The following is a 23713-nucleotide window of genomic DNA, read 5'->3' on the forward strand; positions in this document are numbered from 1 at the left end:
TTCCTAGAATAATCTGGAACTGGGGGGCCTTGATCACATCGAACACGATCTTCTCATGGTGTCCATCTTGACTTACTAGCGTCACTTCTTGGGTGGTATGCGTTACTGGTCCGGAGGCTATCTCCGTACCATCCACCGTAGTAATGACGTCCTTTACAGCCTTTGGACAAAGAGTCAGATTCATCCTCAAAACCATTTCATGATCCACATAATTGCCGATGGCACCGCTGTCGACGTAAGCTTCAATCGCATGTAATCGATCCGGATGTTCAGGGCTAATGAGGACCATAGGTATCACGAAATGCGAGGTCACGGAACTGGTTTTAACGCTTGGCAAGAGGACCTCTATTCTTGTCGGGCGAGGTCGTTTCCCTGCTCAGAGTTTGTGACCCTGGTAACTGCAGCTCCTACTGCCTTCTTGGCTGGTTTCACCGGACAGTCTCGAAGAAAGTGCCCGGAGTTTCTGCAATAGAGGCATAATTGCAGTTGTTTTCTCCTTTCCCGCTCCTTTTGTGTTAGTGGTCCTTTCAGGCCACTATCAGTCTGTTGAAAGACGCAATATAAGCCAAAAGGACTTGATTACCCTGTCGCAATGAAAGGAGCACATTGTCCAAGGCCTGCCCCTGTGAATGTCTTGCAAACAGTTTTTCCATACTGAGCTGAAAAGCTCGAAAATCATGGAGAACCGGATCATCTTGATTAACTAGAGGGATCGACTAGTCTGCCGCATTGCCACTAAGGTACGAAAGCACCAAAGCTACCTTAGCTTGATCAGTTGGAAAGGCTGCTGGCCGGCATAAGAAGTGCAACCGGCACTGATTAATAAATACTGCAAACCTCTTTGGGTCACCAGAAAATCGTTCGGGCGGAGCCAGAGGTACATTCCCAGGTAGGTTGATCTGCACTGGGTTCATAGAGGATGTTGAAGGAAGATTTGCCCCTGATGCGGGTAACGGAGTTTGTCCGGCTTGTGGCTGTAGCAATTGTCTAGCGAGATAGTCTGTTCGCTCCTTGGAAATAATCAGTTCCCTTCTTAGAGCATTCGTTTCCTGACGGGCTGCCTGCACTTCTGCTCTTAGTTCCCCAAGTAACTGGGCTAGCTGGTCGGTATCCGAGGTTTCCATAGCGCCTGGGTGGGAGTTTTGCGATAGGCTTTGCGTTCTGTAACGCTCACCTGATTCCCGCAGAGGCGCCGGTCTTGACTGGGTGAATGCTGTATCTTCAAAGGTGATGTGTAACACACGGTTGGCTCTTTGGGCTGGACCTCTGTGCACTGTATGTCTGACTCGAAGAGTAAGATGTCTGCAGATAGAAAATATGGGATTAATGAACTGGGGTTATTGGGTGCCTCTCTCCTCTTCCCTTTCTCTTCTCCTGTAGAACCCCAAAGGTTAACACCCTCACCTTAGGTAAGTGAACGCCGAGCTCTCCTTCTGCCTCGGGGCAGGGTTCCGTAACCAGTTTCTTCACTGGATAAGGGTGCAGGCCTCTTGACCTCAGAGGACTGCTGTCCGTCGTTAACTGCACGAACGGTAACTTCTGGTCACTTCAAATGTCTTAAAAGTCTTTTGTAATGATATCTCTTGTTTTGCAGGGTTCCGGCGATGGCGGATGGCGGGCTGATGAGAGTTGAGGATCGAACCCGCGTGAGGAATAGAAGCGCCTGGAAGCACGTAAGTAAGCGCTTGTAGCCTGCTTCACGATGCGCACTAACTGTCCCTTTTATCTTGCAGGTACAAGTTCGGAGCTTTAGAGAAGCTGAAGGGTGCTGGAATACCCACTGGATTCGGCGTGGGAAGGAGTAATGGCACGTGAGCAATAAAGTTGCCCAATGTCTTTAAACGCACCTTCTTTTGTCTTTCAGATGTGGGATGCAGCGCCGAAGGCCTCCGGAGCGTGCGAAGAGCTGGTAAGCTTTTGTCTTTCAGATGCCGGAATGCAGTGCGAAGACCTCCGGAGCATGCGAAGAGTAGGTAAGCCTTTGTCTTTCAGATGCCGGAATGCAGCGCGAGGCGTTGGTGACAGCCGATGGACCAGGTAAGAGATGCGCTGCCACTGAAGACCGTAGTGCTAACCTGTTCTTTCTTTGTCTTTACAGGTGCTGCTGAAGACTGGATTCCAGGATGGGTAAGCCTTTGTTCCCTTAGGCCCAGGATCAGAAGCAGAAGACACGATGAGCGTTCTGCTGCAGAGAATGCAGAATAACGCAAAGCAAGATTCATCCATCGGGTGTGGTTTAAATAGCCTCCTGTAGTGCTTAGGTGTCTCCTTCCGCAGCCACGCCTAAGAAAAGAGTTCCTGCTTTCCAGAAGAGTTCCAGTGTTCTGAACCTAGGGAGTGGCTCCTGCCCCACCCAACAGGAAAAGTAGTCCCAAACAGAAGAGGATCAGGGGTTCAACTGGCAGGTAAGTAAGCAGCATGGTCTGCTGCAGGTAAGTCCACCCAAGCATTATGAGCCCGGCGCTTCCAGCGCTGGGACTGGGCATCCTTATGAGCCTGGTGCCACTGGCGCCAGGACAGGGTCCAAAAGGTCCCAATTGGGACTTGCTGGCACTCGGAACCGGGGTTATGGGTCTGCTTCCAAGGGAGTCGGGCAAGTCCTGATCTTTTGGAAGCAGAGATCATGACACCAAAACCCTCTGGGTTTCCTTCTCAACTGTCTCATTTCCAATTTCCTCTTGGGGCCTGGGAAACATGGCTCTCTCCAATATCCCTTTAGCAATCCTATGTCCTTGATACATTTGCAAGGGTTTCTTTCTATGATTTATTACCAATATCTTCACATCAACCCTGAACTTTGGATCTATTACTCCAGCCAATATATCAATTCCAAACCTCCAAGCTAACCCTAATCTGGGTTCTATTCTGATGTAAGTATCTGGGGGTGGAATTAATACCAAATCTGTGGGTATCAATCTTATTTCTCCTGGAGTAATAGTCTCATCTCCTCTATTACAGATGTCAAACCCTATACAGTCTTTTATGGCTACTGTGGGGTCTGAAGCTCTAGCACTTAGCTTTTCAAATCTTAGGGTTCCCCAACTTGTATCGATTGAGCTGTATCCCACTCCGACACCATTTGTGAGGTTGGCATCATGGAAGGCGACATAGACAACAGATTCAATATAACAAAAATACTTTAATTAACTTAAAGGTCAGGAAGGTGTAAGGCTAATTCACCCTGTGCTAAGGTGGGATTTCCCTGCCTAACTAAACTAAGGATAGTCTGTGTCAGTAAATTCAACTTAAATGTCTCTGTGTCCGAAACCAATGCTTGCCCTCACAGCTAACATCAAAACAGTGTGTAGGGATGGCAACCATAAATTAAACCGTGTTCCAAAAGTAAACTTCTGAGCTATTTCCAGCTGAAGCTTATTCTTCAGCTTCTTCTCCTTACATATAAAAATGTTCACCACAGGGGTCAAGTCACCTTCTCTTGGATTTAAGCTTATACAGTTCCACACCTTTTAAAATGTCTGGATACCCTTCCCCAAGTTCAATACAGTTTCTTGGCAGCACATCTCAGGGTTCCCAACCTGGAATTTTGAGTTCCCTCTGAGCAGTTAAAATATTCAATAAACAAGTGGTTTCTCAAAGGCAGCTTCAAAGCCAGTTTCTTAGACCTGATTTCAACTCTGCAGTCAGAGTTCTTCATTAGTTTTTAGTTTCCTATTTTCTTTCAGTGCATGATTAAACATCAGCTTAATATTGGCATGTTTGCTTTTTCATTCAGTTCATTATACAAGATAAGCAGATTTGCTGGTTTCATTCAATTCTGTATTCCATATTGGCAGTTATGCGGATTGCATTCAGTTTGGCTTTCAGTATTGGCAGTTTTGCTGGTTTCATTCAATTCGGCATAGCAATTTATGCTTTATGCCTTTTCATTCACTATTAGCAGTTCATGTTTTTTCGCGTCAGTTGCAAATCGCTCCTTCATTTAACTTCACTGTTACACTTGTAATGCAAGTATGTATTCCCTTTGGTGCCGTTTGGAACCTGTGTAGCCTGCCCAGAGCGCCCGGTCTCTGGATAGCTTCCTCATCACTCACCATTTGTAAGCGTCTTCCTCTGGTGGTCCTCTGGCCACTGCTTCAGCTTCTGTGAGCCCCGGTCGCGTAGGGGCAGGAGTTTAGTCCGCGTCGCCAAGCTAAGTTCCTCTGCGAGGCCGGGTGCAGCGTTCTTGGCGTTTGTGCCTCACCGCAGCTCCTTTTACTCCCACTTCATAAGGGAGACTTCCCTTAGATTGGGGATGTCGGCTGGTGTCTCATCTCGGATCGCACCACAGCTGCTGCAGGATTCCCTGGGTTTCACAACAATCTCCCTCCAAGTTCCCCAGGTCTCTCTCCCTTACTCCTGCCTGGCCTGGCCTTTTATACACCTGTAGTCCTTCAATGGGTTGCAGGTGTATTCTATCAGTCAGTCTTGCCTCACTCCGATTAAATCACCATGCTTGACCTTCATACCTTTCATGCATCTTCTTCGTCCCAGTACCTAAGTGGTGAAAGGGAATGGTGTTCATTACTCTTAGTTGCTTCTTTCTCGTCTCAGTACCAGAGTGGGGAAGAGTGTGTGGTTTTCACTACTGACCTACATTAACCCATAAAGGTTGGGAGAGAGCTAGATTGGTTGACATTAGGAAAACGGGGATACCATATCTCACCTGAGGCATCCCACTCTCAATCCCCAAGGACCCTCCACCCAGGTGATCCTCTCTCGCTTGTCCACCCCCAGGGCCAGGATCCAAAAGCAATGGCCTTTCCCTGGCCACCTGCAAAGAGGATCACAGGAGTGTAGGAGTGATACTACCCTCAGGTTCCTCACAAGGAGAATAGCCAGGCAAATGGCACTTCAGTGCCGACACCTATCTGAGGGTACAGTGGTGAATTCTGTGGTCAGCCAGAGGGTGCGGGAGCTTACAAAGGCACTGTCATCTGGCCTGGAAAATATGCAGAGGGCACCTCTCCTCATGATACAACAATTCGTGGCCTGGAGTCTGTTAGAGGTAAGCTCTGCCTCTGTTTCCCCCACAGAAGGGTCCAAAGCAGGTAGTTCCTGTAGGGGGTTGTTGCACACCATCACCCACACTCCATAGGTACTTTCTGACCAAGAGAAGCGCCATTAAAAATGATTGCCTGACTCCAAGATGGCATTGGGTATTGAGGGAGGTGGGAGCGCATAGGTGTTGGGGATTGAGGGTAGTGGGAGAGTGCAGATGTTGCGGATTAAGGGAGGTGGAAGTGCATGGTTTTCGCAGACCTAAGAAATGGGGTTTGCATCACAAGTAAAGATTGGTAGTTTATTGTGTTGTGTCCTGGATTTTAATACAGTGATTAACTATTTACAATGTTGCTTTCAGAAACAATTGTCTATCAATTCTTGACGCAGCATGCACCCATCCCTTCCTTCTGCATCTTCCAGCCCATGTCTCATCACCCTCCTCCTCTGAGTCTGCCTGTGCCACGTCGTCCTCGGCAGGCAATGGTACCGTCCTCCTGGTGCACATATTATGCAGCATCACACACACAATTACTATCTTCCCATCCTTCCCGGGACTTTACATAAGTGCCCGTCCAGTCCAGTGTAGGCACCAGAATATACCTTTCAAAAGTCCAAATGTGCGTTATATGCATACCCTGGTCCATGTGTGTTTATGCGCCTCTTTGTGGGCAATTTCAGGGGTGGCTTCCCAGAATTCCTTATTGGGGGTCATGAGCCATGCTATTTGTGGGTAGCCAGAGTCACCTGGCTACCAACAAAGGAGGAGCAAGTGGAATTAAACTGTCACATTCAAATAGTTAATGGTCATACTTCCCTGTTCTGACTAAATGGTACATGTTTTTCACTTCTATGCAGTTATTTCAGTACACTCTAGTTTCATCGGGGGAGGGGGGTTTCTCTTGCATTTCACAATGCACAATAACTTGTGCCCATCCTGCACTGCAGCATATCTATGTACTCCTATAGTCTGGATTCCCCAATCGTCCCTGTACATTCCAATGGTTAGTTGGCATTTTGTGGCCTGTGCTGCCTTTTTCTTGGCAATTGTGTATTTGATGTGTGCCTGTGTCAGTGTGTTTGCTTGGCGTTTTGTATGTCTCCGGAATGTTGTGTGCTACAGGGGATGGTGGGTTACTTTCCTTTCTGCTACCATAGGTGGCCACCTGGGTCAGCATCAATTCTGAGGGGCAGTGGAGGGGATGCTGTAGCACAAAAATGCATTTTCAGTTATGGTGTCCTATGCATTCTGTGACTTGTGGTCCCGTCAGCCCAACTGCTTTATTGTGGAGAGGGCATGGGGTGTTTGCGAGGCCATATGGATCGTGCCCCAGGATACTTTGTGCTACAAGCGCATGTTGTATCTTTATCCCCCACCGCTCCCACTCCTTCACTTCCACATTTTGTGGATTGTGGGTATTCGTCCCTTCTCCCCAAGTGGGAGCCACCCCCTGTGAGACTAGGAAGGTGAGCCCACTCCGCAAGACTCTCCCTACGGTTATGGGAAAGTGGGACCTCAGTGGGAGTCACTCCCACTTAAGGGACAGGGACTCCCATTCCGATGAGAAATCCCCTAGAACCAATACTATATCTGCATATTTGGGAAAACCTGCTATGAAGACTAATCTGTCATCTTTGTTTACCTTCAAGCAATGTGGAAACAAAAAAGCCAAATCAAGAAAAGGAGATGTCTCTTTAAAAAGAGACGTGAATATAAATGGGACAAGTAGCTTTTGTGTGGAGAGAGAGTATGGTACGCAGGGAAAGCCCCCTTACATGATTACTCTGTGAAGAGGAGGAGCAGATCAAAGTTGCAGAGCCTGTGACTTTTGGGAAGGCGAGGAATGCCAGAGTGAGCTGCTGTAGAGACAACGAATCCTGCAATGGGAAAACTATTGCCCGAACAGAGACCGAAGACCCGTGCGAGGTGGTGGCGTTCATGTCACCCAATAAACTACTACAAAAACACCAGAGAAGGTATTACTGCCATTTACCTGCAGCCTGCTTGGATAGACAGCAGCCAAAGTGAGAGGAGCCGAGAACGTTATGCCAGTGAAGCCAGCCAGCGAAAAGAGAAACCAAGAAGCCGAATACCCGAGTGCACACCTAGCCCCGCGAGATTCCCCAGCATTGGAAAAGGTACTGGGCAGAATGGGGGAGGTGGGAGACAGCCTAGGATGGAAAGAAACATTGGATGGAAAGAAAACCCTCGAAGTTACAACTATGAACCTGAAACATTACGTGAGCAGAATTGGAGATACCTGAAATCCCAACATAACGTGACAAATAACACTGTTTGGGAAACTGATAAAAAAGTGGAAGTGAATACCTTAGGAGGCAGGGAGAAGCCCCCAAGCACTGAGGCATGAAGAGAGGAGATAGCCCACGGCAAAGAAAGGTAACAAGTATTGTGAAATAAAACTGTCTAGGGAACAGAACCATAAAAGGGAGAATCCAATACCAAGAACCCAGGAGAGGGAGAGAAGGACACATAATTTGGATAAGGTCATACAAAACCAGAGTTTGTGAATCCTCAAGAATATAAGAGACATACAAGTAAAGACCTGATTGTGAGAAACTATTTCAAAGAAAGTTGTCGTAAAGCTGGCATTAAAGAGAAGACAGAGCCCCACAAGTATATGGAAAGAGCTACATGAGCTCATGCATGGAACATCAAGAGACTATCAGGGAAGATAACTTCTATAATCCTATATTCTAAACAGAGGCATTTGTGCATCAATAATCACAGGAAATAGCTTGCAAACTCCGGATTGGAATCTCTACCTGTGCCCTCCACATTCAGGTCGGCACGGTCGTCAAACCTTCTATCGGATGAACATTCCTGTTCACCGGAGAGGCCCCACCGGGGAGCCTGCCCCACTGAGAGATTCATTACAAGTCCCCTGTGGTGAGCAAGTTATTCAATACTCCCACCACACTATATCAGAGGGTGTAACAAACAATCGTTTACCTTGCTTTTTTATCAGCCCTTCGCCAAATTGTTTACGTGTATTCTAACAATACTTTTTTATTTGAACAACACATTTGTTGTTACTAATTAGCCCAGAAATGTCCAGAAAGGAAACCGTTCCGGACCAAGAAGATTTCATATTTATTCTTTTCCCTTTCTTTTTTTTCTCTTGGTTCTCTTGATACAGGGGCCGCTTAATCGCCCTGATGAAGGCGGCTACCATGTACAAGCATAAATCCCTCTGATGCAACTTCAAGATGGATGACAGTGCCGCCGAAACGTTTTTTGTATGCAAGGGGATGAATGAACCTACTGTTAGGGGTTCTGTTGTTCTATATTGTTTATATTATTTCAACATACTTGTTGGTTAAAACCAAACATTTACCCCCTGCCACGTTGGCACCTGAAATATAGGATGCTTTTCATGCACCAGATACTTCAAACTTGCATAATTCTTTAAGGACATCGGTTCTGACAGGTCCTTAAAAGCGCAGAGTTATCAACGCTTCTGATTTCCATATGTTTCTTTTACGGGTTATGATGTGTTTTTGAAACCCCGCCTGTCTAGACAACATCTATGCTTTAGCTTCATGATGCATTTTTGAACAACTGTCTTTCAACCTTTACGAATTTAAGGATCATAACACGTTGAATACTGTTTTAATTCTGACTTCACTATATGTTTCTGTCTACATTTTCGAATCTTGTTATATGTAAGTGTCCACAACAGAATTTTGTTTTGTCTTAATACAAACAATGTATATTCACAGCCCCTGATGTGTGTGTGTTTTTTCCTTTCTGGACAATGTCACAGGCTACGAACTTGGGGATTAATTTCATTAGTACAAGTGTTAAATGTTCCCCAATACAACTTATGTTTTGTTTCATTGATTGACAAAAATTGGGTTGAACCTTTCCGAGTAGCAGTTCTACTTTTTCTGTGGTTTCCTACCCTCTCCCTAGCCATCCTGCAGGGTAACACCATATTCAGGAAAGACGGGGAGGTATCCAAAGGAGGCGCAGTAGCTGTCCTTGTCCAAAACAGCCTTCCCTTCAGAGAAACTCCCAACCAGGCCATCTCCTCTCTTTCAAAATTGAACTATCCGCTACCTCCACTTTGACTATACACCTTATCTACAGACCCCCAGGCCCACTACGCTCCTTCGTGGAAGACAACACTCAACTCCTCACCACCAACACTAAACCCTCATCAAGAATCATCAATCTAGGGGGTTTCAACCTAGGTCTTGATGACTCTGCAGACGCACAGTGACTCGCCATTGCAAACACGATCGAAAAGCAAGGCTTCCTTCATCGAATCTCCAACCCAATACACAACAAAGGCTGCATTCTTGACTGGCTAGCAGACTGTAATTGTCACACCAACATCCTAAGCAACAACCCATGCCCTTGGTCAGACCACAATCTTATTCTCTTCGCTATGAATGACACAACCCAGCCGATTATCCTGTCCCCACCTACTCCAGCAGCACCATCAAGAAACTCACGAAACATCACCCCAGACAACATGCTCCCCCTACTAATACCACTAACAACTCACCCTCACACCAACTCTGATCCTACAGACATGGTGGCACTCTACAACCAAACCTTCCTTGATGCCATCAACAAAGTCTCCCCTTTGACAAACCACAATCCCAAAACAACTGCCCACCTAAGCTTGGTACACCTCTAGCCTCAAAGCCTTACGAGCTAAAAAAGTAACTGTGGAAAGTGCCTGAAAACAAATCCCTTATCCTGAAAACAAATAGCACTTCATCACTCTATCCTCGGAATACAAACCAGCCATTCTCCAATCAAAAAGCAACTTTTTCAATGACAGAATCACACGTGCCAACTCAGGCACAAGAGAGCTCTTTACGATTCTACATGAACTTGTACCTCACCAGAACACTGTAACAAACATCTACCTTGGTGTGAGAACATTCAAGAAGCCCTGCTTGGTAAAATATCTCTTCTCCAAAAGAAAATCAACACCAAAAAAACTAAACTAGCCTCAGCTGTCCAAACTCAAGTCGCGCACCCTACGCCATCCAATCCTGTGCCTAGATTCAAATTCATCCTGATTACCATCACTGAAACAATCAAAATTATCAATGGCCTGAAACCTTCTAGATGTCAAGGAGACATATGCCCAGCCCCTCTCATTAATGACTGCGCAGCAGAGCTTACCCCTTTCATCACAGCCCTGATCAACAAATCATTCTCCACCAACAACGTACCAGGAAATCTCAAAGAAGCTTGGGTACTCCCACTTCTCCAAAACCCTACTCTGGACCCCAACATCCCCATAAACTATTGCCCTATCACAGCGGTCCCTTTCCTCTTGAAAATATTGGACAGAGTAGCCTACATGCAAATACAAAAATACCTGGAATTGCACAACCTCCTAGGTCTCTGCCAATCAGGCTTCCGCCCGGTTCACAGAACAGAAACCACCCTCCTGGATTTCAAAATCCAAATGGATGAGATTAAAGACAAGGGCAACCTGGCCATACTTCTCCTACTTGATTTCTCGGCAGCCTTTGACCTGGTAAACAACAGTATACTCTGCAAACACCTCGCCTGAGCTGATTCTCAACAAACACTATAAAATGGATCGAATCCTTCCTATCCAATCACACCATGAGAGTATTCTCAACTACTGCAGTGCCCCCCCCCCCCCAGCCCCAGTAACATGTGGAGTCCCCCAAGCTTCCTGTGTATCACCAACACTGTACAACATCTTCACTAAGCCACTCTCTGACCTCCTAGCCAAACTGGCTGTCGCCTACACTAACTACGCAGATGACACCCAAATACTGTTACCCATCACTGGCAACTACAACACCAACTCCAATGTCCAGAGTGAAATTTACCTAACTATCCAAGCCTGGATGGTGCAAAACGAGCTTTGACTTAATGATGAAAAAACTGAACTACTCCTCAGTGGCAGTCAATCTCATCTGAATAACCTTCCCGACTCCTATAAATCCTTCACCATCGACAGCAACATTATCGCTACAGCAAAAGAGGTAAAAATACTAGGAGTCTATCTTGATTCGTCCCTGTCCCTGACAAACCAAGATAACGCAATCACGTCAGCAGCAGCCTATACTGCCAAACTGATCAATGCCAGCCGACCCTATTTTACCACCGACAACTGCATCACCTTGCCGAGGGCCCTTATTCTGTCAAGGATTGACTATTGTAACTCCCTCTTTGCAGGCTCCAACTCCCGAAACATCAACAAACTAAAAATTATCCAGAACAATGTTGTAAGAGCAGCGCTCAACATCCTTACAAAGACCACATTTCAACAGCCAGAAGAAAGATCCACTGCCTACGGGAACGCATCACCTTCAAAATACTCTCCCTCACTCACAAATGTCTCTCAGAAACCACCCCCACCTATCTAGCCAAGCAAATTACCAAAGCCCAGTCCATTAGACCTACCCGATCTGCATACTCCTTCAACCTGGTGATCCCTCGCTTTAAACCCCAAAAAGCTGGAGCCATTAGTTTCCCGGTGATTGCAGCCAAACAATGGAACTCACTGCCCTTAGCTCTGAGATCAGATCCCCCCCATATGGTCCTTACGCAAAGGACTGAAAACCTTGCTCTTCGGCCAAAGTAACTAGAAACACAATCACCATCATACAGCCTCATCTACTAGATCATAACCTGTATTCTACTATAACAATGCTTTCATGGTGGCGTGGCTTGGTAGCCAAGGAGTAGGCTGCATCTCCAAGAGGGCTCCGTGATCCGGCGAAACGATCTGTGCAAGCGTGAGCTGCATGCAATAGCCTGAAGACCCAAACTAGCAGCAATCCTGTATGAATAGCTAAAGAACTGTCACGCTCACCTGATTCCCACGGAGGTGCAGGTCTGGCTTCAAGTGCTGATGCTTCTTCAATGGTGAAGCGCAGGACTCTGAGGATGGACAGGTAGGGCCCCTCTACTCTGGCTTCTCTGGCTCGCAGGAATATTCCCCTGTGCGAAAAGGGAGTATTACCTACTGACGGAATAATGCTCAAGCCTCCCACACCATTCCACCCCTCCACGATACCCTTCCACGATTCCCTGTGAAGTCTCACCTTAGGGTCTGGAAGGATGAGTTCTCCATCCTGCTTCTGATGCAGGGGCGCGTTGAAACCCAGTTACTTCACTGGATTGAGGTTTGATGGGAGTTCAAATAAGCTTGACTATTCAGGTAAGGCGCTGTAAGAGTTCTGTAGCAAGTTCAAAAGTTCAAGCTTAATAATAATGTTCATTGTCTTATTGCAGCAAGCGCTAGCGCTTATGTCTTTTTCCCCCTTAGGGACTGGGGTTCGGAATGCCGGAGATATGGCGCCGACCCGAAGTGAAACGTGCAGTTCCAGTAAATGACAGATAAGTTTTGGATGAGCGTTCGGGTAATGTCTTTGCATTCGCTCATTCAATGTCTTTGCCTTTTTTCCCCATAGGGACGGGGTCCGGAATGCCAGGAAGCGGCAGGACCCGAAATGAAATGGGAATGACCCAACAGGTAAGTCTTAGAAGGAAACTGAGCTTTTCCTATTCCCTTCCTTCTCTCACCTTGTGTTCTTGTCTTTTTCTCTCTAGGCTCTGGGAAGTGGCTGCGGATCCGGATGATCGCTGCTGAAGATGGAGGTGCCCAGGAAAGGTGAGTGAAATGCAGCGCTGCAGCGATCGAAGCGAAATGCTTTTTAAAAATGATGTCTTCCCTTTCAGGATCGTCGGTGTGATGTCTCCGTGATGCAGCTTTAGCAGGTAAGGTCTTCTTTCTCCCAATTCTCTCTTAGCAGGTGACCCAGGATGCTGACAGGCGTGGCTGAAGTCCAGATGCAGGAGCTGACACAGTGAGCGTCCAGCTGCGAGGAGCAGAACAACGCGAAGTGTGAGTTGCTGATCGGGCGTGGTTTAAATAGCTTTGGAAGAAGTTCCAGGTATGTATCCTTCTACCGATCAGGTATGTATCCTTCCCCGACCACACCCAGGTGGAAAGTAGTTCCATTCAGGCCTCAAGAGGGCCTGGATGTAGCAGCATGGTCTGCATCAGGTAAGTGCACATTAAAACACTTGAACACATGTCTAGCTTTATGAGCCTGGCGCCTAAGGCGCCTAAGGCGCCAGGACTGTGTCCAAAGGGCCCCAGCTTGGGCCCGCTGGCACTTCCCTGGGGGGAATGATGCCTGCCTCTGGGGTTGCTGGGTCGGACCTGGCTCCTTGGAGGTAGGCATCATGACAGGAACAGAAAGTACGCATCGGCAGGTCTAGCGGAGCGACCAAAAGAGTGATGTGCTACTTTGTATCTGGACTCGCACCCCGGAGTGTAAACAACAAGATGGCGGCAGCTCCTAAACAAAGGGACACCTGAATGGCATCGTAGGAGCGGACATCGAAGAAGCAAACAGCTGATGAGCTGTTGGAAGCGGGACGGCTGCGGAGCTGGTGCGTGTATATGGGGCCACCAACAGAGGAGAGAACGTAGTCGGTAGACCAGAGCAGCGTACGAGCGTCCCTGTCTGCTCGTGAAGGAGGCAGAGCGCTCGGAGATCTACGCAACACGAAACCGAAGATTGAGCTGGGAACTGGGCTGGCCGGCTGCGGGAGGCAATGCGCTCAACTCGTGGGAGGCCCGGAGAACGTGGGGAGACACAGAGGACCGGTGCTCCCCTGAAACAGTAACGCACACGTTGGAGGCGTGGGCCGCCCGACTCCAGTACTGTGTGGAGGGGTTCGGAGGCTCTGGAACGGCGCGCATCATGCCGCGCGGTGGAAGCAGGCTCTAAGGGCTGCATATGAAGAAGAATTGAGCCGGAACGGGAGCAGCACACATGTGGCCTGAAAAGGACAGTCCCCCAGGATATAAACATAGCCTGGACATGGAGATCCGGGCGGAGTGGGTATACATTGAAGCAAGTAATATGAAGCTGCATGAGGATTAACAGGGGCACAGCAGCTTGTAAGTGGGCGGCAGAAAGATGAGCCAGGAACGCGCCGCTGGCACCACAGACGACAGAGGACAGTGAATAGCAGAAGACAACGCAGGGGAGCGCTACCTGCATCCTAAGATGGGTTCAGAAGACAGTGCAGGAAGGCACGGGCCACAGATGAAGTGCACAGAGGTAACCCATGAAGATAGGGGGGACCCGAATGCCAAGGTGCATGCAGCACTGCGCTACAGCTGTAGAAAGGAGGCAGGGCCCTGCAGACAATGCAGACAGCAAAGGGGTGCTGACAGAGGCCCAGAGGCCATGTGAGGACAGATGGTGAAGCGCTAAGATAGACCTGTATTGACTAAGTTACCTCCTAAAACCTCCTCACAAGAGGAGTGCTGGAAAGGGGTGGCGGGGAAAGCATAGCCCCCCCCCCCCTGCTGGGACACCAATAAGGAATCGCCAAGTGTAATCCTCAGACGGCAGTGAGGGGAGACAATTGTACAAAGGACCATAAATAATATTGCCAGAAATAGCCAGGGTAGCAGATAACCGGAGGCGGCAAGTAGTGGCACAGTGTGTGACACAGAGTGTGGAAGCAGTACGGAAGAAGACTTATCAACACGAACTTTGTAGCATAGGCAAAGTGGAGCAATGCCGGTAAGGGGAAGCAAAGCTAAGGGCAAGCAGCCCACAATGGACATTTTCGCTAAGGCACAGCAAACCCCCACCACTCCGTTGTAAGTCGCGGCAGCTACGACTGCAGACGCAGTGTCACTACGAGAGGACAGCGCAATCCTAGCAGCCATTACGGAACTGAAAACCTCATGGGGGACAACAATGGCAGACCTGAGAACTGCATTGGAAACTAAGATAGATGCTCTGGGAATAGAAGTAAATCTGCTGAGACAAGACATGAGAGCGCTCGCCGAACGAACGAGCAGCCTAGAGAGCGCGGTGAAGGTCAATACAGACACTAGCACAAGCAATGCCAAAGAGGTCCACATACTCAAACAACAAGTGGCTAACCTGGAGAATCGGGCGGAGGAAGCCGAGGGAAGAGCGAGACGCAATAACATATGCATGGTCGGCCTGCCGGAAGGAGAGGAAGGACAAGACCCCACAGACTTTATGGAGAATATGATAATACAAGAAATAGGAGCTAGCAAGGTCTCCCAGGGATTTGCTGTTGCACGCGCACACAGGGCCTTGATGAGAAAACCGCAACCCAGAACCCCCCCCCCCCCCCCACAGCAATTATAGCGAAAACTTTGAACTACAGGGACAGAGAGAAGATCTTGGAGTTTTTTCGGAAAGGAGGAATGATAACAAGGGTTTCGGCGACCATCACTGCTTATCCCGATTATACCATGCTAGTACAGAGGCAGCGTTATAGCTACGTGGCAATCAAGAGGAGGCTGCGCACAGCGGGCTTCAAGTATATGCTCTTGTATCCTGCGAAGCTCAAGATTCTCCACAACGGCAGAGCGCACTTTTTTGACACCAGGGAAGAGGTGGCGACATGGCTGGATGCACAAGGCTGCCCAGAACGTGATGGAGAGCAGTCCCAGCAAGAGCACGATAAGTGACCATGATGCTAGTATGTTAATAGATGGGAGAAGGGGGCTGGGAGCAGAGACAATAGAACTGGTAGCAAGGATGCAGCTAGATGAAATATGAAGGAGTACTAACAAGTGATAACTGAGCACATAGGACTAGAATATAATTAGTAAAATGTGCAGATGGCAGCGATAAGTGTGCTTATTTTGATAAACGTAACAGGAGCCATAAGAAGGAGACAGCCTACCCCCCCGGGAGTTGGAGTAGTAGGACCGCCATTAGGGCGATATCTCCCTGCTGAGCCGTGAGTACGGCAACTGCTGGAAAAGGGCTCGATGCGGGGGGGCCTGAGATCCAGGGATGGAGCTGGGCAATGGAGTTGGAAGGGCAAAGAAGGGAGGGGATTGCAGTGTGAGTTGGGGCAGGGGAGAGGGGTGGGAGTGTGTTGGGGTTGGGAAGGGAGGAAGGGGGGGTGAGGAAGGGAGGAAGGGAGGAAGGGGGGGTGGTTGGGGTAGTTGAAATGTTAAGTTGGGGAACAAGCCTACAAGTAATAGGGAAGGGATTGCACTGGTGGAGGGAGGAGTGGAACTCAATATGTCATGGGAGACCTTAAAATAGTTACTTGGAACGTTAGAGGGCTCAATAGCTTATTTAAAAAGGAATAAGGTTATGATGTACCTGCGCAGGCAGAAAATCGACATAGCCTTGATACAAGAAACTTACTTAATGCAAGAAAAGCTTGAAGCGATTAGGAAGAAATGGAGGGGGGCTGTAGTGGGAGCAGCATACTCGGCCTATGCCAGGGGAGTAATTATCTGGGTGGCACCGCACGTCCCGTTTCAGCTATTGCAATCTACAGTGGAGCCAGATGGGAGGATGGTTGTAATGTGGGGGCTGGTGGAGAACAGAGAGATATGTTTTGTAAACACATACGCCCCTAATCAGGACACGGCGGCATACTTCAGAACCCTATATGGCAAACTCAGTGGGAGCCTCGGGGGCGGTGATCTGGGGAGGAGACTTTAATTGTGTATTAAACCCGAAAATAGATAGATCGGACACCAAAATAAATAGACACACGCCAGCTGCGAGGACATTGCAGTCATTGTTATCGGATCTAGGGTTAGAAGACGCATGGAGGTCACATCACCTGCAGGATAGACATTATTCGCACTATGCAGCCCAACAGGACCTACATACTAGATTAGACTATGTGTTTGTCACACATGCACTAATGTCAGAAATAGAGCAGGCAGAGTATAAGACAAGGGTCCTTTCCGACCACTCGCCGCTGATGCTAGTCAATACCGGCCCCCGAGAGCAAAGATACCGACATGGCGCCTGCAAGCAGAGACATTGAAAGACAATGTATTTAGAGGACATGAGAGAGGAAATAAGTTATTTTGAGATAAACACTGGTAGTGTAGAGGCAGCGGGTACGCTTTGGGAAGCTTTTAAGGTGGTGGTGAGGGGGATAGCCATAGCTAAGTCCAAAGGATTACAAGGCGGGATCTTAGCTGAACTGCAAGAAGCAGAAACGGAGCTAGAAATAGTGTTGAAAAGGGGAGGTTATACTAAAGCAGATAATGAAGCAGTACTGGAGCTGCAACAGAAATGTGCGGGACACTGGGAAAGGTTATGCAACCTCAACTACAAAAAGTATATAGAGAGACAGCATGCAGGAGGGGACAAACCAGGGAGGGTTCTGGCATGGCTATATAAAAGCGAGACTCCCAGACCCACAATTAGATAGAAGATGGATAGCATAGTAGACACTCAAGAAGGAGTTAATCAGGAATTTGCAGACTATTACCGGCTCCTGTATGGAGATGAGGGGGGAAGTGACAATGAAGAAATAGAAGAAACGCTAGAAGATATTGGACTACCGCAGATTAGTGCGGAAGAAAGAGAGGAGTTGGACGCACCTATTTCCCTAGAGGAACTGGAGGAGGTAGTGAGGCGGCTTCCTACTAGTAAGACCCTGGGGCTTGATAGACTCCCAAGCGAATTCTATAAAACGTATAAAAATGAGGTACTCCCTCCGCTCCTAGAGATGCTCAATGATGCATATGAAATAGGGAAACTACCAGAGTCCATACGGGAGGCAATCATTTTACCACTCCCCAAACCCAATAAGCCTGGCTGTGATTGTGGCTCTTACAGGCTCCTGTCAATGTTGAACCAAGATAGTAAAATATTAACAGCGGTTTTGGCAAACAGAATGAGGAGGGTCATCAATAAGTTAATACACCCCGATCAGACTGGTTATGTCCCCAATAGAAACATATCCAATAACCGCAGGCGACTTCACCGAGTCATTGAACATGCAAACGGAGACGCGGGCAAGATGGCGATTGTATCGCTAGATGCAATAAAGGCTTTCGACTCGGTCAGATGGCCTTGGCTAATTGCGGCCCTGACCAAGTATGGCATAGGGCCGGGATACCTCAAGTGGGCTAAGTTACTATATAGTGCACCGCTAGCCAGGGTGAAGACAGGAGCAATAATATCTGAGAGATGGCAACTCAGAAGAGGTACTAGGCAGGGATGCCCATGGTCCCCCATGCTGTATATTCTGACCCTAGAGCCCCTGGCAATATACCTGAGGCAGCAGTATGACGTAATAGGCATCACCATAGAAGGGGAACCGCATTTAATTTCCTTGTACACTGACGATATGCTGTTTTACTTACGATATCCGGAAGAGAACCTCCAATACATATTAGAAGTAATGGAGCGATTCGCAAAGCTTTCGGGCATAGCTGTGAACCCTAGAAAGTCCTGTATATTTCCACTGGACAGCTATAGAGGGATCCCGCTGGAGCAGCTGCCGACCCTGCAGATACCATCGGAGGTTAATACGTTCCGATATCTTGGGGTAGACAAATATCACACTTTAGAAGTGAAACATAAGCATAACATGGAGGTAGCAGTTAAGAAAATTGAGAATAGTATGAAGTTCTGGGCGAAGCTCCCCTTGGCAATGATGGGACAGGGGCAATGCTTAAAATGATGGTGGTATTGCCGAGACTGCTGCACTGCTTTGCGAATATTCCATACATGATACCTAGACGATTCCTTGCCAGGTTAGACAGCATATGTAGAGAATTCCTCTGGCAGGGGACAAGGAACAGAGTGGCCTTATGGAAGCTACATAATTCATATGAGAAAGGGGGCATTAAACTACCAAATTACGAAATGTATTATATAGCACGTCAACTACAATATGTAGCTAAATGGCTCTCCAAGTAGCCGACCTTGGAATCCAGGCTGTCCACCTGGACTGCTGTTACGCTCACCTGGTTCCCACAGGGGCGTCGATCGGACCCGGACAGCTGCGGTCTCCACCAACGTGATGCGTAGTGAAGAGATGACAGTCTGGACTGGCCCACCTAATCTTGTCTGCTGGACTCGTAGAAGTATTCTCCTGCAAGTGGAGAAAGGGAGTTAGCCACCCGTGGACTTTAGTGATGGCCCCCCCAACTGTTCTCGTTCTTCCCACTAATCACTTCCGATATCCCCTCTTGGTAACCTCACCTTATGTTTTTGTTATTCCTTTTGTTTTCCCCCCAGGTGCTGGGTTTCGACGAAGAAAATGATGGAGGCAGCGCCGAGTTGAAAGATGCGGTGGACTGGTGAGTATAACGCGCCGCTGCTGCTGGCGAAGCGACGTGTGCTGCAATAATGTCCTTTCCAGGGTTGGAGATGTGCTGGGTCCGGAATCAGGTAAGGAATCAAATAATGTCCGTGATCTAACCTCTTTTCCTTTCTTTTCCTTTTGTCTAGGAGCTCCGGATTCGAGGCGGGCGTGGCAGAAGACTGGATGCTGACTTGCAGACACAGTGAGCGTTACACTGCTGGATACAGAATAACACGAAGGATGAGCTGCTGTTCGGGCATGGTTTAAATAGCCTGCAAAGTAGTCCCAGGTAAGAAGTTCCCCAGAACCACACCCGAGTAAAAAATATTCCCTGTAATAAAATAGGCATTGGCTTGGACTCATTTGCAGCATGGTCTGCATAAGGTAAGTAAAGTCTATGAGCCTGGCGCCTATGGCGCCAGGACTGATTTCTATGATGAGCGGCGCCAGGACTGAATCCAAACAGCCCCCAGCCAGGGCTGTTGGGGTTTTAATGAGTATCTGGATGCCTGCTCCCGGGGCTGATGGACTCGATCCGGATGCCCGGGGGTAGGCATCATGATAGCACTCCCCCCCAAGGCCCCTCCTAAAGTTGTTTTTCCCCTTGGCCCTGGCTTGTCTGGGAAGTCCCGATGGAATTTTACCACCAATCGAGGAGCATGAACGTGGTCACTAGGTTCCCATGACCTTTCTTGTGGTCTGTAACCCTTCCAGTCGATTAAATAAAAAAGTCTTGATTTAACCATTTTAGAGTCCAGGATGTTTTTTTACCTCGAAATCAGGTTCTCCATCTATTAGGATGGGGTCAGGTGGTTTTGTTAATCTTGTCCCGGGTTGAACTGGTTTTTAGAACTGAAACATGAAAGACAGGATGAATTTGCATATTAGAGGGTAATTCTAATTTGACGGCCACCGGGTTGATAATGGCCTTAATGGTGTAAGGTCCCAAATATCTAGGATTAAAAGTCTGAGTTCCTTTCAGAGGTATATGTCTTGTAGCCAGCCAAACTTGGTCTCCGATTCGATATGGTGGGGTCTCACTTCTATGTTGATCAGCATTTTTCTTGTATTTCTCTTTTGCTTGTTTCAAATGTTTTGTTGCCTCTTTAAAAGCTTGTGTAATAGTAGAATGCAGATGAGTTACTGCCGACATTTCTAAATGCTGGGGAGAAACGAGTTCTGAGGTTCGAAGATGATGTCCATATATGGTATAAAAGGGGTTTTGTCCGGTTCCTGAATGTACAGAGTTATTGTATGCATATTCAAAAATCCATAAAACTTCCTTCCAATTACTTTCGGTTTGGTGGAGCATACAACGTAGGTATTGTTCAAGAGTCTGGTTGGTTTTCTCTGTCTGACCATCGGTTTGGGGATGGTGACTGGTTGATAACCTTACGTTGATTTGTGCCAATTGACAACACTTCTGCCAATATTGCGAAATGAACTGACTACCTCCGTCAGAGATCAATACGGAAGGAAATCCATGTATTCAAACAATATTTTTGAGAAATTCCTTGGCCAAGATTGAAGCAGAAGGTAATCCTTTTAAAGGAATAAAGTGGGTTATCTTGGAAAAAAGATCCACAATAACTAGAATGGTGTTGAATCCATTACATGGCGGTAGACCTGTAATAAAGTCTAAAGACAAAGTGTGCCATGGTGTGGGTGGAATATCTAAAGATTGTAAAAGACCAGCTGGTTTCTTCTTTTGACTTTTGTTCTGGGCGCAGATGCCACAAGACAGTACAAATGACTTTACATCTTTTCGCCAAGTGGGCCACCAGAATTGTCTTTTAATTCTAGCTTCAGGTTTTGCAATACCTGGGTGCCCTTCCATCAGAGCTTCATGGTAATTGGAGATGACTTGTTCTTGTAGTTCCTTGTGTGGTAGAAATAGACGCCCTTGATAGTAAGGTAGGTCATTGACAACTGAATAATCTGGGCCCTTTTTAACCCAGTCCTGCAGGGCTGCTGAATCGAAAAGTTGTTGGATCTTTAAATGAATATCTTCTAAGGTCTGTAGAGTAGTTATCCCAAGAATTCTTTGTTCAGGAATTATAGGCACTGGTTCCGGGTTCGAATATGCTTCTCCCATCCCAATTCGGGATAAAGCGTCTGCCTTACCATTCTTACAACCTGGTCGATAAGTGATCACGAAATCGAATTTGGCAAGGAATAAGGCCCATCGAATTTGACGCGATGATTGGGCCTTGGCTGTTTTTAAATACTGCAAGTTCCTGTGATCGGTGATTAGAGTAATGGTATGCCTGGCACTGAGAAGATAATGCCGCCAAGCCTTGAAGGCAGATTTGATGGCTAACAACTCTTTATCGGTAACCGCATAGTTTAATTCGGGGGCCGAGAATTTTCTGGACCAAAATGCTACTGGATGAAGTTGACTGGTTTCCAGATCCTTCTGGGACAGGACAGCCCCCATGGCTAAACTGGATGCATCGGTTTCAACTATTTATGGGAACTCGGGGCGTGGATGCTTTAAGACAGGTGCCGACGTGAATTTCAATTTCAGTTCTTGGAAGGCTTTTTCAGCCTCTTCGGTCCACAAGAAGCGTTTGTTTTTTCGCAAAAGTGCTGTGATGGGGTGTACAACATATGAGAAGTCAGGAATAAATCTGCGGTAGAAATGAGCAAATCCAAGCATGCTTTGCACCCCTTTAACTGAACTGGGTGATGGCCACTTGAGAATTGCGTCCACCTTTCGAGAGTCCATTCGGACTCCTTTTGGAGTCAGGATAAATCCAAGGAATTCAACTTCTGTAGCATGAAAACCACATTTTTCCAATTTTGCATATAACTTGTGCTTGCGTAGTTTCTCAAGGACTGCATGAACGTGCTTAACATGGTCTGATTCTGAGGAGGAGTACACTAGAATATTGTCTATGTATACGACAACACAGACGTCAATGAGTTCACGAAGGACATCGTCCATAAAATACTGGAAGGCTGCTGGTGCATTGCACAACCCGAAGGGCATCACCTGATATTCGAATAATCCATACTTGGTGCGAAAAGCGGTCTTCCATTCGTCGCCCTTCTTTACACATACCAGATGATATGCCCCTCAGAGATCTAATTTAGTGTAGGTGCAAGCATCCTTTACTTGGTCTAGTAGTTCGGGGATCAAAGGCAATGGATATCGGTTCTTCACCGTGATCTGGTTTAATGCACGGTAGTCTATGCACGTTCTGAGGTCACCTTCCTTTTTGGGCACGAAGAACAAAGCTGAAGATGCAGGGCTCTTAGATGGACGAATGAAGCCATTAGCAAGGTATTGGTCCAAGTATTGTCGTAGGTGATGGTTTTCGGTTCCGTAAGGGCGTGGATCCTACTGCATGGGGGTTGTGCACCGGGTATGAGGTCGATTTGTCAATCGTATGATCTATGAGGTGGTAAGGTGTTTGCCTGTTCTTTTTGGCAAACATCCTGGAATTCTTGATATTCCTGAGGTAACTGTATGACTGGATTAGCGACTGTGGCCAGGCTTTTGTTCAAGGTTTTTTCCGGGTAACAGGTGTGTGCACACTCCGTGAAGGTTACTCTCTTCTCTCACCAATCAATACAAGGATTATGTGTTTCCATTCAAGGTATCCCCAGTATTATTTGGAACTGCGGGCTTTGATTAAGTCAAACACAATAGTCTCTCGATGCCCATCTTGACCCAACAGTGTCATCTCTGTGGTGGAATGAGTTACAGGCCCAGAGGCAATTTCAGTTCCATCGACTGTGGTGATAACATCCGAAGTGGTCTTTTTGCAGAGAGGTAGATTCATCCTAGAAGCCAATTCGTGGTCCACATAGGTTCCTACGGCCCCGCTATCAATGTATGCCCTAACTGCGTGCAACATGATGGCTGCCTTGGATCAATAAGGACCATTCGTATGATTAGGTGCGAGGTCTGAGTGTCCTTCTTTAAGCTCGGCAAGCGGACCTCTACGCTTGTCGGGTGTGGTCGTTTCCCGAATCAGGCTCTGTTTGATTTCTATCAGCAACTCCGACTACTTTCTTGGATGGTTTTATAGGGCAATCCCGTAGAAAAAGTCCTGAGGCCCCACAGTACAGACACAACTGCATCTGTCGTCTCCTTTCTCTTTCTTTTTGAATTAAGGGTCCCTTAACCACCCCGATCTGCGTTGGTTCTGATGCATCTGTTCCTTTGGGAGTAACATTGGATTTAACCAATAACCGATTCTCGAATTTAGCTCAATCAGCTTTTCTATTCTGAAGTCGGTGGTCTAGCTGGACCACTAAGTCTATATATTCTGCGCAATCCTGAGGTGGGTTCACAACTTGGGCCAAAACGTCTTTGAGTTCACCCCGAAGTCCACGTTGAAATAATGTAATTTGCTTTACCTCTGGCCATCCAGTTTCCACCACCAACCTATGGAAGGTTGCGATATAAGTTAGCAGGTCCTGGTTTCCTTGTCGTAGGGATAGAAGTTCGTTCTCCAGGGCCTGTCCCTGTGAATGTCTGGTGAATAGTCTTTCCATGCTCAATTGAAAACCCTGAAAATCCCGAAGAAGAGGGTCATCCTGGTTGACTAATGGAATTGACCAATCCGCTGCGCTGCCACTAAGGTATGA

Source organism: Ambystoma mexicanum, chromosome 3p, assembly GCF_040938575.1.
Source record: "Ambystoma mexicanum isolate Mex_15411 chromosome 3p, UKY_AmexF1_1, whole genome shotgun sequence".
Lineage (NCBI taxonomy): Eukaryota > Metazoa > Chordata > Amphibia > Caudata > Ambystomatidae > Ambystoma > Ambystoma mexicanum.